Source organism: Ooceraea biroi, chromosome 8, assembly GCF_003672135.1.
Source record: "Ooceraea biroi isolate clonal line C1 chromosome 8, Obir_v5.4, whole genome shotgun sequence".
Taxonomy (NCBI): domain Eukaryota; kingdom Metazoa; phylum Arthropoda; class Insecta; order Hymenoptera; family Formicidae; genus Ooceraea; species Ooceraea biroi.
Window position 1 is genome coordinate 321,458 of NC_039513.1, and position 13,382 is coordinate 334,839.

The 13,382-nt window shown below is 32.9% G+C and overlaps 1 long non-coding RNA gene across 3 annotated transcripts; it reads right to left on the reverse strand.

Annotated features, from left to right (window-relative positions):
* Window positions 1-9,671: 9,671 nt before the first annotated feature.
* Window positions 9,672-11,902, reverse strand: LOC105285368. 3 transcript variants are annotated; one of them, XR_003406896.1, is made up of 3 exons: window positions 11,508-11,902; window positions 10,757-10,922; window positions 9,672-10,665 (listed from the first exon to the last, which is right to left on the reverse strand). It is a non-coding gene; the product is annotated as an uncharacterized LOC105285368 (long non-coding RNA). The 3 variants fall into 3 exon arrangements; XR_003406897.1 differs by having other exon boundaries at window positions 9,672-10,449; window positions 10,544-10,665; window positions 10,757-11,902; XR_002193734.2 differs by having other exon boundaries at window positions 10,757-11,902.
* Between the last annotated feature and the right edge of the window lie 1,480 nt (window positions 11,903-13,382).

Below are 13,382 nucleotides of genomic sequence, written 5' to 3' on the forward strand. Positions count from 1 at the left end.
GTAATACTAATGCCGGCGGTAACTGTAACTTTCAAGCCTCATAACTCGGAAAGTACTTAATGAGAAATAACTTAATTATAGTGTTTTGAAAAGCTCTCAAGGTAAGCTACAAGAATATGTACTGAAAAATAGGGGGTTCCATTTAAAAAATTAAAAGTGACCTATATGTGACCTTGGCAACGCTTTTCAAGGTCACGCAAATATAACTATATAATGCGCCACTTAAAACCCTACAAGTTTCGTATGAAACATTTTCCTCAGAAATGTTTAGTTTTCAAAATAATTAGGGAGTCCGGGACTTTTCGTACACCCTGTATACATAAACTTTCATATTTTATATATTTTTGTGTCTTACATTTAATCTGAGAAGCAGAAAAGTAGAGCAGGAATGGAGAAAAGTTAATTCATATTCTTGATGTAATAGAGGAAAGTAATCATACTGGCAATTATTGCATCTGAGAATTATTACAACTGAAATGTTACATAGCGCGATCAATTTGATCACGACAATTGAGTGGCAATCCAATCTCACTAGCTGTAAAATATACTGTTAAGTTTTTTCAGCAAGTGCACAATTAAAAAAAATCAGTTACATTACTTCATATTTTTTTAAAAATATTAATATATATTTTTTTTCTTAAAAATTTAATAATCCTTTTTCTATTCCTCTCTTACATTCTCTTTTTCTCGGATCGCATTATGTCGTACATAACGAAATTTGCATTTTGCACAATTTATATAAGTACGTGAATATTGAAATACTTTTATACTATTCTTATATTTGTATGACATTTTGTAAATATTTTATATTTTTTCTTGACATATCAACATTTTTACCATATTCAATAGTACGAAAATGTTACATGAATAAAAAAAGTGTAATAATTTTTTATAAATGAATTTGTAAGCAAAAGTTATCAATTCTTCAAATATTAATTATTATTATTATTATTATTTATTATTATTAATATTATGTATAGTAAGAGAAAGTTCTCCCCTTTTCAATTTCCTTGAAATCGAAGAAAATTAATTGGTTGAATAACTAAATTGTTTCGAATCTAAACTGATCAATTTTCTAATGAAAGATCGTTATAACTTTTCTGCAAAATATATGAAATTCAGTAATTTGTAGTAGTTTATTAATACACAATTGTACGCTACAATCATTTACATTGATATAATAACACATAATAAGACACATGGAAATTAAAATAAGATTTATTTCTTATATTATAATAAATTACACTGTTCAATAAAAAATGACTTTTTTCGAACATCGGAACGAGACTAGTCGTTTTTTATAATTTTTTGGACACTGAACACGAATCCGGTTTTCAAATTGCTTCGTCACGTCACAATTTTGAAAAAGTTGCAATTAAAGTTGCAAAAACGGCTTTTTTGACGAACTTCATCATATTATAGCTACAAAATGTGACGTGCTGGAGAAGTTTAATTGCAATTAAAATAAAGTATGTTGTTAAGACTTTCACCTCTCAAAAGGAATTTTTGGTGTCGGTTATGGTTCATAAGATGTCCATGGTTAAATATGGAGTATATGAGAATACGAATAACTCAGGTCCTTCAGTTAGTTTGCGCGCATACACACATACACCAAACACATTAATTAATTTTTATCCGTTATACTAATTCTAATATTTTGCATTTTCGACATTGGATTCCTATTCAGTATCATGAAAGACACCTATACATTAATTTTTGTAACAATCTAAACATTTCTTTAAGTTTTAACATCCGCCACATTTAATCCACCATTTCTAATTTGACAATTTTGACATTTGATTTGTATTCAGCGACCTAACACTCTTAAGTTTAAAAAAAACATAATTAAAAGATAAATTGTCAATGACCTAAGTCACAATTAACTTCCGTAACAATACACCTCATATTTAACCATGGATATCTTATGCAACCATAACCGACACCAAATATTCCTTTGGAGGGTTGAAAGTCCTAATAACATACTTTATTTTGATGGCAATTAAACTTCTCCAGCACGTCACATTTTGTAGCTATAATATTATGAAGTTTGTCAAAATAGCCCTTTTTGCAATTTTAATTGCAAATTTCTCAAAATTGTGACGTGATGGAGCAATTTGGAAACCGGATTCGTGTTCAGCGTCCAAAAAACTATAAGAAACGACTAGTCTCGCTTCAGTGTTTTTTTTTTGTTGAACTGTATTATTAAAGTAATCCATAGACCATAATATGTATACTACTGGACCAAGCGCATTATCTTATCTTCTTCATTGGTTAGAAAGAGAGCTGGCGTCGAGTTACGGAAAAGAGAGACATTGCTCGACTACGCGTGTGACTATGATCCTTAAGGGTATTAACTTAAGTTTCTTTGTTATATCTTCACATCTCACATGCTGTCCTTGTCATACGTGCAGTCCAGTAGTGTATGGTTTATGGAGTAATCCATTGATACGTCTTTGTTTTCGTGAAATGGAAGTCACTTGTAGTATACAAGTAACTATGATGTGCAATTTATATATAATACTTTTAACATAAGAAGAAAAATATGTCTACTTTTTTAAATCGCTCTTTAAAACTGTAAGTAATAAATGCACGATGTTCACATAATATCTTTGATTATAGTATATTATTTTATCATTATAAATAAAAAGATATTATATAACGAATAGAAGCTTTGTATAGTATTTTAGGATTAATTTATTGAAACATTCTCATTTTACTTTCTTCTTTGGGCTTCCAATGACTTTCCAATATAACATGTATTAAGAATCATATATTTTATAACATATATTATGGATCAAAGCTCGAATCATCATCAGAAGTATCGTCATGCCAAAATCAAATTCTTTCTCAAGCGATATCTCACGAGGTGACGAGGACGTTTTGGTGGTGGCAATATATAATGTTTTGGTAATTGTTTAGAATAGGGCCTTTTTCGAATTATGACTTTTATGCGGCTCTTTTGATAAAAATCTTTGTTATGACTCTAACAGTGATAATCAATCGGGGGAGCCTGAAAAATATGTAATCCACATATTTTTTAAACTAGTTTTTTCCAACATGGTTTTCCAGATCTTCCAACGTTACAAACATATAGTATACCCAGCAAACACAGATATATAACTATTATATTGCCACTATATAACGAAATGTAACAGGTAACATAACGTATACGTTAGTTGTAATTTCCCACTCATGGATTATTACAGTAATCTATACATACATATATAAGCCAAATACCACTCACTGACTCATCAACGTGCAGCCCGAACCACTGCACCCACCGACTTGAAATTTTAAGGGTATATTCCTACTATCACGTAGGTGCTCACTAAGGGTGGGTTTTCCGAAATTCCACTCTTAACGGGTGAGAAGGGGTAAAATGTGTTTTTATTTAATTCTACACATAATATCGCGGGCGAAGCCCGCGTGACGGGGGTGCTAGTATAATATAAATATAACAACTAATGAAAATGTTATATAACAGTTATATAGCAGAAATATAATTTGCTGCGTCATTGTAATATAACTATAGCGTGATTGTTATCGTATATGTTACTGTATTAACTTATATACACTACTCACAAAAGTTAGAGAAACACCAAACTTTTCTTAAAAAATAGGCAAACTTCAAGCAGCTGTAACTTTGTTAAAAATGAACGAAATTTAAATTTAAAAAAAGGATTTTAAAGCTTGAAACTTCTATTTTCGAACGGTTGCCATGAGTTTAAATTTCTGTGACGTTTGGTAATTTTTACATACAAAAAACTGCGAACTGGACAAAATAAGAAATTTTCTTTTCATTTTGAAGGTCTGTCACGTATCAAAACAAATTCTGCGAAAATTCTCGACTTTTTATTGTAAAAAATTGCAGTTTTCCCTACAAAACGCTTTTTTAAAAATTTTTCTACGAGTGTTTGTTACTGAGTTATCGCCGATTAAATAAAAATTGGCATTATTTACTTTGATTGCTCATAACTCCGGTAAAAATCAGCGCACAGCAATTTAAAAAACGGATTCTTAAAGCTGAAACTTTGCTCTATTGAACGGTATACTTGCCCAAATTTTTTCGAAAACATGTAACCATGCTGAAAATGGATGAATATAACGTAAAAATGAATGATTTTTCACTTTGTCATTTTGACCTTAAAAACAATCGTACAGAACGACAAAAAAATTTGTTCTTCACATTTTTTTATACTTTTCAATACCATGAATTTGACAAAAATTTGCCGAATAGCTATAAGATTTTTTTCATGGTGGCCACTGTGGTTTTATGGGACAAAACTAAGAAATTGCTAAATTTCAGTAAGATAAAATGGAAAATAATGTTAATTAATGTTAAAAAATTGATTTCTAGCGCACTATATTAATCTTTATTAAGGCAGCAATAACAAAGTACACACTTTTCTACCAAAAGTTGAAAAAATTTGTGAACCGTCGGCGTTAGTTTTATCCAAAGCGTACCACGCGGAGGTCACACGGTCGGATTTACGCTTCGTTTTGTGTGTGCGTGTGTGTGTGTGTGTGTGTGCGTGTATGTGAGCGCTCACGGATTGCACGCAACTAGTGGAACGTCTTGCCGCTAGACGGCGACAAGACGTAAGACGTTTCTCGTAAGTGAAAGAGTTCAGCTACATTACTTAAGATCGCGCATTCGTACTCACGTGTGCTTATGCTTACATACGCATACGTATACTGAGCTGTTCGAAGTTATTCTATTGGCGATTTTTGATACTGTTTGATATATCACTAGTTAAGGTTTTTACTTATTCCTTTACTTATTTTTACATTTCTTCTTTTCTTTTATCTATTCTGTTTTCTCCTCCTTCCGTTTTCTGCTCGTTGTTCTTTTACGATGCCTATGCGTCATTTATCTGAGACAGATTGTGCTCGTATCGTGACTCTCCTACAGGAGAATCACAATCAACGGTACGTTGCCAACCAGTTTGGAGTAAGTCCGTCCGTCATTAATCGGATTTATTCCCGGTTTCGAGAGACTGGCTCATACCACAGACGGCCGGGTCAGGGCCGTTCTCGTGAAACAAGCGCTCGGGAAGATCAAATGATCGTCCGGCAAGTTACACAGAATCGCTTTGTATGCGCGCGTAGAATTGCCGGCGATATTAATTATGGTCGACAGCATCCGATCTCGGCTTCAACGATAAGAAATCGTTTGAGAGAAGCGGGATTGCACGCTCGTCGACCAGTGCAAGTTCCATACCTTACCCATCGTCATCGTCGCCTACGAGTACATTATGCTCATTCTTTAGTCAGTAGGCGACCTAGGCAATGGAATTCTGTAAAATATTTTACCAGGACTTTTACAAAATGTTCCTTTGGATATAAGACTAGACATGTGGTTTCAACATGACGGAGCACCTGCACACTTTAGTTTGAACGTATGCCAGTATCTGGATCAGCGTTTTCTGAACAGATGGATTGGAAGAGGTGGTCCCATAGCTTGGCCTGCGCGATCTCCTGATTTTAATCCCCTCGACTTTTTCCTTTGGAGTTTTGTGAAGTCTCTGGTATACGAGACTCCTGTACTTGGAGAGGAAGATCTTCTCGCAAGAGTTATGGCCGCTTGCGAACATGTGCAAACTATTCCCGGGATATTTCATAGGATCCGTGAATCCATGAACCGACGATGCTATCTGTGTATAGAAGAAAATGGCCAACATTTTGAGCATTTGTTATAAATCCAAATAATTTACTCTCCTGCAAAAACGGCTTATTTTCGGGTATCGGTATATTAATAAAAGTTGCTTGGTTTGGTGTCCTCTATAACCCTCTGAAGTTTGTCGGTATGTTTTTATGTATATACAGGGTGTCCCCTTTTAAAGTTTCCACTCAAATTTCTTAGAAACACTGTGTTAAATCGAAAAATGTTTCAGACAAAAGTTGTTTGGTTCGAAGGGGGATATAAGACGGCGTCATTAGTTTGACCTTGAGTGAACGTATCAAAGACATGTGAAGGTCAACTTTGTTTTTGTAAACGGCACTCCCTATTTTTCATTGCATTCTTGTAGCTTACCTCGAGAGCTTTTCAAAACACTATAATAAAGTATTTCTCCCTTAATTACTTTTCTAGTTATGGAGCTTGAAAGTTACAGTACCGCCAGCATTAGCATTACTCAAATACTGTATGATTCTGAGAATTACTTACTGTTGTATAGGTTGACTCATTTAATGTAAGTTTGAAATTCTCAATCTCAAAACTTTTTTGTCTACGCATTTTATGAAAAAGTGTTTCGGATAAAAATTGTTTTATATTAAGGACGATGTATAATAGTAGTATCAGTTTGATTAATTGAAAATCATCATATTATTTTTAAATGAAATGATACATATTTATATTCTTATATTTTCGCATAGATGATGTTAAGCCCTTTCCAAAACACTATTTGGCTTTTTTTATTTTAATTCATTTATACCTTTTCAAAGTTATATTAAGTAATCTGTGCTTAGCGCTATGTAGCACTAACGACATGGACGTGATAGGTATTTGATTCTTTTTATGGTGCTTGTTTACTGTGAGTCTCCTTTCCTTTCATGTCTCGGAATGTAGCGGTACTCTACAAATGTTCAAATGAATTACCATTTACATCGGCACACTGTGTCATACGATATCACAATTTTTCATGAAGTTTTTGCAATATATTTGCAGTGCAAAAGTTTGTCTAATATGTTGTCTCATATTATCAATTATAATTAGTTGAATTGCATAAATTTTACTTTTCACATATTCCCACAGAAAGAAATCGTGTAAAATCAGATTGCTCTTATATTCAATTCCTCAATCCAATCTATTTATTCGGTAATAGTCTATTATTTGTAGTCACGCGAGTTTTGTAGACAATAACGTTGTCCTGTTGGATCCACATATCACACGTAAATAAACATTTTCTTAAAAAAATAGGCACAGCATTTTGAAGAAAATTTAGGCACATTTTCCTCTTTTCAATTTTTTTCAGAAAAGTAAGTTTAATCACAGAGTTACTTATAATTTCAGTCCAAACATTAAGTAACCATCGATAACTGAATTTTTACGCTATTTTGCCAATGCAAATTATTAGTAGATTAGTACTGACTATTATATCGACTTAATCCTTATTATTAAACGTGACTTCGTCTGTAAAGAGGACATGTGTGAAAAAAAGATCTTTTCTAAATCGATTGTGGTTCAATGGTAAAACCTCTTATTGAAACTTTTATCGTCTAGCGTAGTGTTAAAACTATACGATATGGATGAAATCCATATAGAACAAAATATTTATTAAATATCTAGTGAATATCTACATATCTATTTGATGGCTATATCTACTATGGATAAGTTGTAGGTATTTAAGATATAGATATACAAAATATATCTCCGAAATAATTAGCGGAAATTACAAGATAATTTTGACACCATAATGTAACAGTAATTTCCAAAGGTATTTTAGCGGAAAATACGGGATAAATACTTAAAAAATTATACGACCAATAGTACCACTAATAAACAATATTGACGCCAATATATTTCTTAAACTGAATACACACTTGATCTCGAATTTATCATAAATGTAAACATGTGCCTATACTATATATATAACATTGGTTACATTGTTACGTTCTTTACATTTTTTATATTTTTATATTTTTATGTTTTACATAAAGCACAATAGCATTTGTGCTTGACACATATATTTATAAAGGATGAAGAGAATTTACTCAGCCAGAAAAAAAATCACAAAGCACAGAATCAATTTGTCGATCAATACTGGCAGTTTATTGATGTTAAAGTACACGACGTTTCGACCACTAATCTGATCCTTGTCAAGTGTTAAAACAATCTTTCTAAAATAAACAGGAAATATTATATTATACAAATTCTTAAAATACAAATAATAACAAACCATTTAAACACTTACTGGCTGAAAAAGATTTAAAAGAATCTGTTTATGACAGAGATCGACTTGCGACGAAATACGTCTGTAATTGGCAGTCAACAAGCAAGTGAATTCAAGGAGAAGATGTTAATGTTTGACCAGTCAAAACAATGACCATTTGACATTCTGTGCTTGCTAACTACCGACTAACTATCATGGTGTTTCTTTATATCCGACTTATGTTCATTCATACGTGTCTCAAGATGTCTTTTCGTTTGTCCGATGTAACAAGCGTTCCAATCAACACAATCAATTTTATAGACAACACAAGTTTTTTTGCCCTTCTCAAGATAGTCTTTACCGCGTTTAATTATGCTATCTAATTTGTCGGAAACTGAATAAGCAACAGTAAGTTGACAGCGCTTAAAAATTCTACAAAGTTTTTTTACAAATTCCTCTAACATATGGAATAGTAATAAAACTTTTATTCTGCTTATTATTGTTAACTGTGTCTCATCGTTGTTATTGTTCCTATTCCTATGTTTAATGTTTTTCAATCTATTTGTGATGTGTCGATGGATAAAATCAAATGGATAACAATTATTAGTCAAAATTGATTTTACAATGTCTAAATTGCTTTCATGAAATCTGCTGTCCGATAATAAAATTACTCTGGCAACAAGACCCATTATAACGCTAACTTTATGTTCAAGATACAATAAGTTTTGGAAATTTTTAATAACTACCATCCGAGATTAAAGTTTACAGTGGAACTTGAATGCAACGACTCTCTTAATTTTCTTGACACGACGGTCATCCATGACAATGGAGTTCTAATTACCAGTTGGTATTGGAAGCCTTCTCCGGTCATTACATTAATTTCTTTGCCAGTAACCCGGTGAAACATAAAGTTAGCGGAGAATGCAGGGAATTTGATAATATAATGCTTCAAGACTATGATCACCTGCATGTGAACCTCTGTGATTGTCAGGTTCTACATCATCAAAATAAACAAACAATGGCAATATTAAACGGTCTCTAAAATAGGAATATTTAATATTTTTCCACAGAGGAATTATATTAGTAAATTTATTTGAATTATTGAGATTATCGATATTAGCCAAAATAGAATCGAAAACACCAGGTAATTCCAGAAAGTTTTTCAAAACATACCTCATTGGTATGTATTGGCCTGTCAGTTCTATTGGTGTCAAAACAGAAATGTTTCCAACTTTAATCATTTTCTCTGAAACTGCGATTCTATAAGTCTGAGGGCATATATAAGACTGGCTTGCTTCGAGTGCATTCATTCTTTGTGTCTCAGTCTCTAAGCCTTGAAATACATTTTTTATTGTATTAAACATCTCAATTAAATGCTGTCATATCATTCTGTCTTTGTTCAACAGCTAGCAATGTAGACAAAATTTTGGATTGAAGCATTATAATAAATTCATCAGAAAAAATTCAGAAATAAGTTCAATTATTTCCTGCACATGAGCTCTGTATGAGGTACTAAAAGCATATAATTTAGCAATTAAAGTTCTCGATGATTCAAATACAGCATTCTTGAAATCAAGAGAAGTAACATTATGTACGTCTGCAATCTGTTCATATTGACTACCATTTCCAATTTGTTCAAGGGCATTTCTCACGTTAAAGTTTAATTCTATATGTTTATTAACTTCCGTTAAATACTCGTCATGAACTTCATTAAGCATATGGGGAAAATTATTTCTCGAATGTTTATCTCTCAAATGTTTTCTGAAAGCCTTTATCGAATTGTATTCTTGGGAGCAACCATTTTGGGCACATTTATACACACTAAAAATATTATATGAATGAATTGTCTGCAAACATAATGACAACATAATGCTTCAATGGAAGGCAATTGAAAATGGCAGTTCTTACAATTATACGTCATTTTTTAAATCATTTTTTTTAGGTTTCTTAGTAGTAAGGAATAATACAATATAATATAATATATTTTACAATGTAAAGTTAAAGTGCAGAATAGCACTAGCTTTTCTTTGACACCAATACCTTCAAGAAACTAAGTACACTACCGTCAAAAAGTTTAGGACCAAAGAAATTAATAGATTTAATTATATAATTTCATCCCCAAAAGATAATATCAATTACTTATTATTACTATTTCGTGTTTCTTTTTCTAATAAAATTTATTTTCATTATAATTTGAAGCAATTTTATTTTGTATTTCTATCTTAATCTCTATTTGTTACTTCGGTCTTAAACTTTTTGATAGTAGTGTATATTTGTCAAGGAATATTATTATCTTCTTTAAGATATAAATCATAAAAATACTTCTGGATAAAAAGCCACACTGCTCGGTACTCCTCTTGGTATGCAGCATCCAGTGCATGAAATGCCTTGAAACATGTGTCCAGAGCTTTTAATGGAGTGCGAAGGTGATACCGCACAGTACGTTATCTATTTGAACATAACTGGCAGTAATATTCGATAAAGAAGGTCTAACAAATATTAGCGGCTGCAAGTTTAAACCACGATTTGCTAGCCACTCACTATGAGTCTTGATTTCACGATTTAAATCTCCCGAGATCTGTAAAAATATTTTTGAAAACAATGAGTTCATGTACTTCATTATTATCATAATGTTGTTGTTGTTTGTAATATTTATTACAAATGATAGTTACAAGGACATGGAGAATAAAAGTCTTCCTAGCTTCTGCGACAGATGGTACGTCTACGCTTGCACCTCTTATCTTTTTACAACAAAATGATGGTAGTAAATGAAATAAAATTACATCACTTTTGTCTGCAAGACATAAATGAAATAATAAAATAATAAAAGTTATATAACTAACAATAAAAGGAATTTGGCAGCAAATATATCTTTATATAAATACCTGTATCTGTAATACTCAGATCTGTAAGTAATAACTTCCTGCCATACTCATCCGATTTGGCTATCTCAATATTAAGAAAATTAATTAAGACTTCTTTCGTTGAATCTCACTTTGATATCAAACCCTCTTCTCTTCCAGGATATAATTCTTTAAAATCTTGCTGAATCTGCAAATTAATTAACTCGGCAATTAAATTTGAAAGGGAAGAAATCGAAAAAGAAAGAAAAGTATTATATTCAAAACATGTAGGTATATTCTAACATTTGTAAGCACACCAAAGAAAGATAACCAATTAAAAGAAAATTAAAAAGTGCTTGAAATGGCATGAATATATTATAATATATGAATGTATATATGGATAGTTAGGTTAGATTATGGATAGTAAGATTAGACATTGTGTAGAAAGGTTAAACTATTACAAATAAAATTTAATGAGGCATATTTGGAAAAAATAAAGAAAGTTTTGTTTCCTGTGCGTGCCGATTCTCTAACTTCGTCGTTGCTCAGCTATGTTTTGATACGTTTTATCTGCGTAACGACATATAACCCAATAAGAAATGACTCGTCGATGGACGTCGATTTGATGATTTCGACGTCGATTGACAAGTCATTTCTCACTGGATAACAATAGCGACATCGTCGTTACGAAATTAGAGAATCGGCATGCGAATCAGAAACTATCGAGAGATATCTAGAAAAGTTAATAGGATTCATGAATCTTCTATTCCAAATATCTAAGATACCTACTTACTCATAAATATCTCCTTCAAGTCGCTCAGATCTTCTTCTTTAAGCCATCTAGCTACTTCTTCATCCATTTCTCAAGAAATATGAACAGAATTACACTGCACATGTACATACGAACATCACGAGCAATAAACAACAATTGAGCAGATTAACGACATAAGCGACTGCACAAAAAAGGGGACATCGACTCAGACCGATCGATCAAAACCCGCACGAAACCAAACGTACATAGTTCTTCGCTTGAACACGTACGGAGACGCACGACGCAACATAATGGCGATCAACGCACCGAATCTGGCATCTCTGCTGCGCGAACGTCGTGCATGTGTCACATATTAAAAGGATATTCCAAACAAGAAGGAAATATTCTTATTCGTTAAGAATAATATTAAGAATAATATTAAGAATAATTTATAAAGTATAAATTTCAAGAATACAATTTGTTCGGTGCACTCAATAAATTTTTTAACCGAATCAGTTATGTAGCAGCATTCGCCAGTGACACATACTCCGCTTCTGTACAAGATAAGGCTACGGTTATTTGACGTGTTGCCCATAACACCTGAAACAAAAAACCTGACGTTGACTTCCGATCCGCTCCTCCTGCCCAATCCGTATCGACATATCCAAGCAAAGTCTTTCTGTTATGGTTTCCACGTTGATAGAAAAGATCATAGTTGAGTGTGCCCTTTATGTAGCGTAAAATTCGTTTCAGGTCATTCCAGTGTAGATCTGTAGCATTACTCTGAAAGCGACTGAAGAAATTCACTGATACACTTAAGTCAGGTCTTGTTGTCAACATTAAGTACATAAGGCATCCAACGAGCTCTCGATATGGTTTCTTCTCAATGATGCACTCCAAATTTTCCTTGTTTAGATTGTCCCACTTCTTTCATGGATTGGTCTCCATCAGCGTTTTTGCAGCTTTACATTCGTCCATTTTAAAGCGTGATAACAGATTCTTCATGTAAGCTGTTTGACTTAAAAATATTCCTGCTCTTGTTCTTTCTATTTTAATATCTAGAAAATTGTGCAATTTTCCTAAGTCTTTCATGAAGAATTCGGTTCATCAGAGCATCCTTTAATTTACGTAAGTCCTTTTCATTGTTGCCCGCAATGATGATGTCATCCACATAAAGCAGCAGATAAACCGTGGAGTTTCCGTTCATATAGATGTACAAACATTTATCATTTTCAGATCTCCTAAATCCCAAACTTCTGACAAACTCATCAAATCTTGCGTTCCATGCACGCGGTGCCTGTTTCAAACCATACAGTGATTTGTTTAATTTGCATACAAGATTGGAGTTTTTATTAAAACCTTCAGACTACTTTATATATTTCTTCCTCAATGTATCCGTGAAGAAATGCGTTCTTGACGTCCATTTGACTCGCCAATAAACCGCCATGGTTGATGACAGATAAAAGAGTTCGCACCGTGGTTAAACGAGCTACTGGTACATATCTCTGAAAAATCAAAGCCTTTTTGTTGCGAGTACCCTTTCACTACTGTTCGGTATGCGTTAGCAAATAGGACAACCGATGATATATTACCGACGTTCGTATCGGGTTAATAGAGGCGCTGCATGCGTATTGGGAGCGAGTATAGCGCGGCGCGACACTTCGATCCTAGACTTCGATCGAGATTCACTATTTTTCTCCCTTCGACGTTGTGCGAAGAACGTGCGTACTAAATTGTACAAAGCGAAATAAAGGGTGTTCCTTGTCAAGAAGCGTTGTTGGTCAACCACATCATAAAATGAGAAGAGAAAATAACGATCTCAGGCATATCCAGATCGATAACGTACAACTACCAAACGTGCTTTATAACGCTCTATGTCTCTATTCTCGTCCTTTTGATTTTAAAAATCCATTTGCT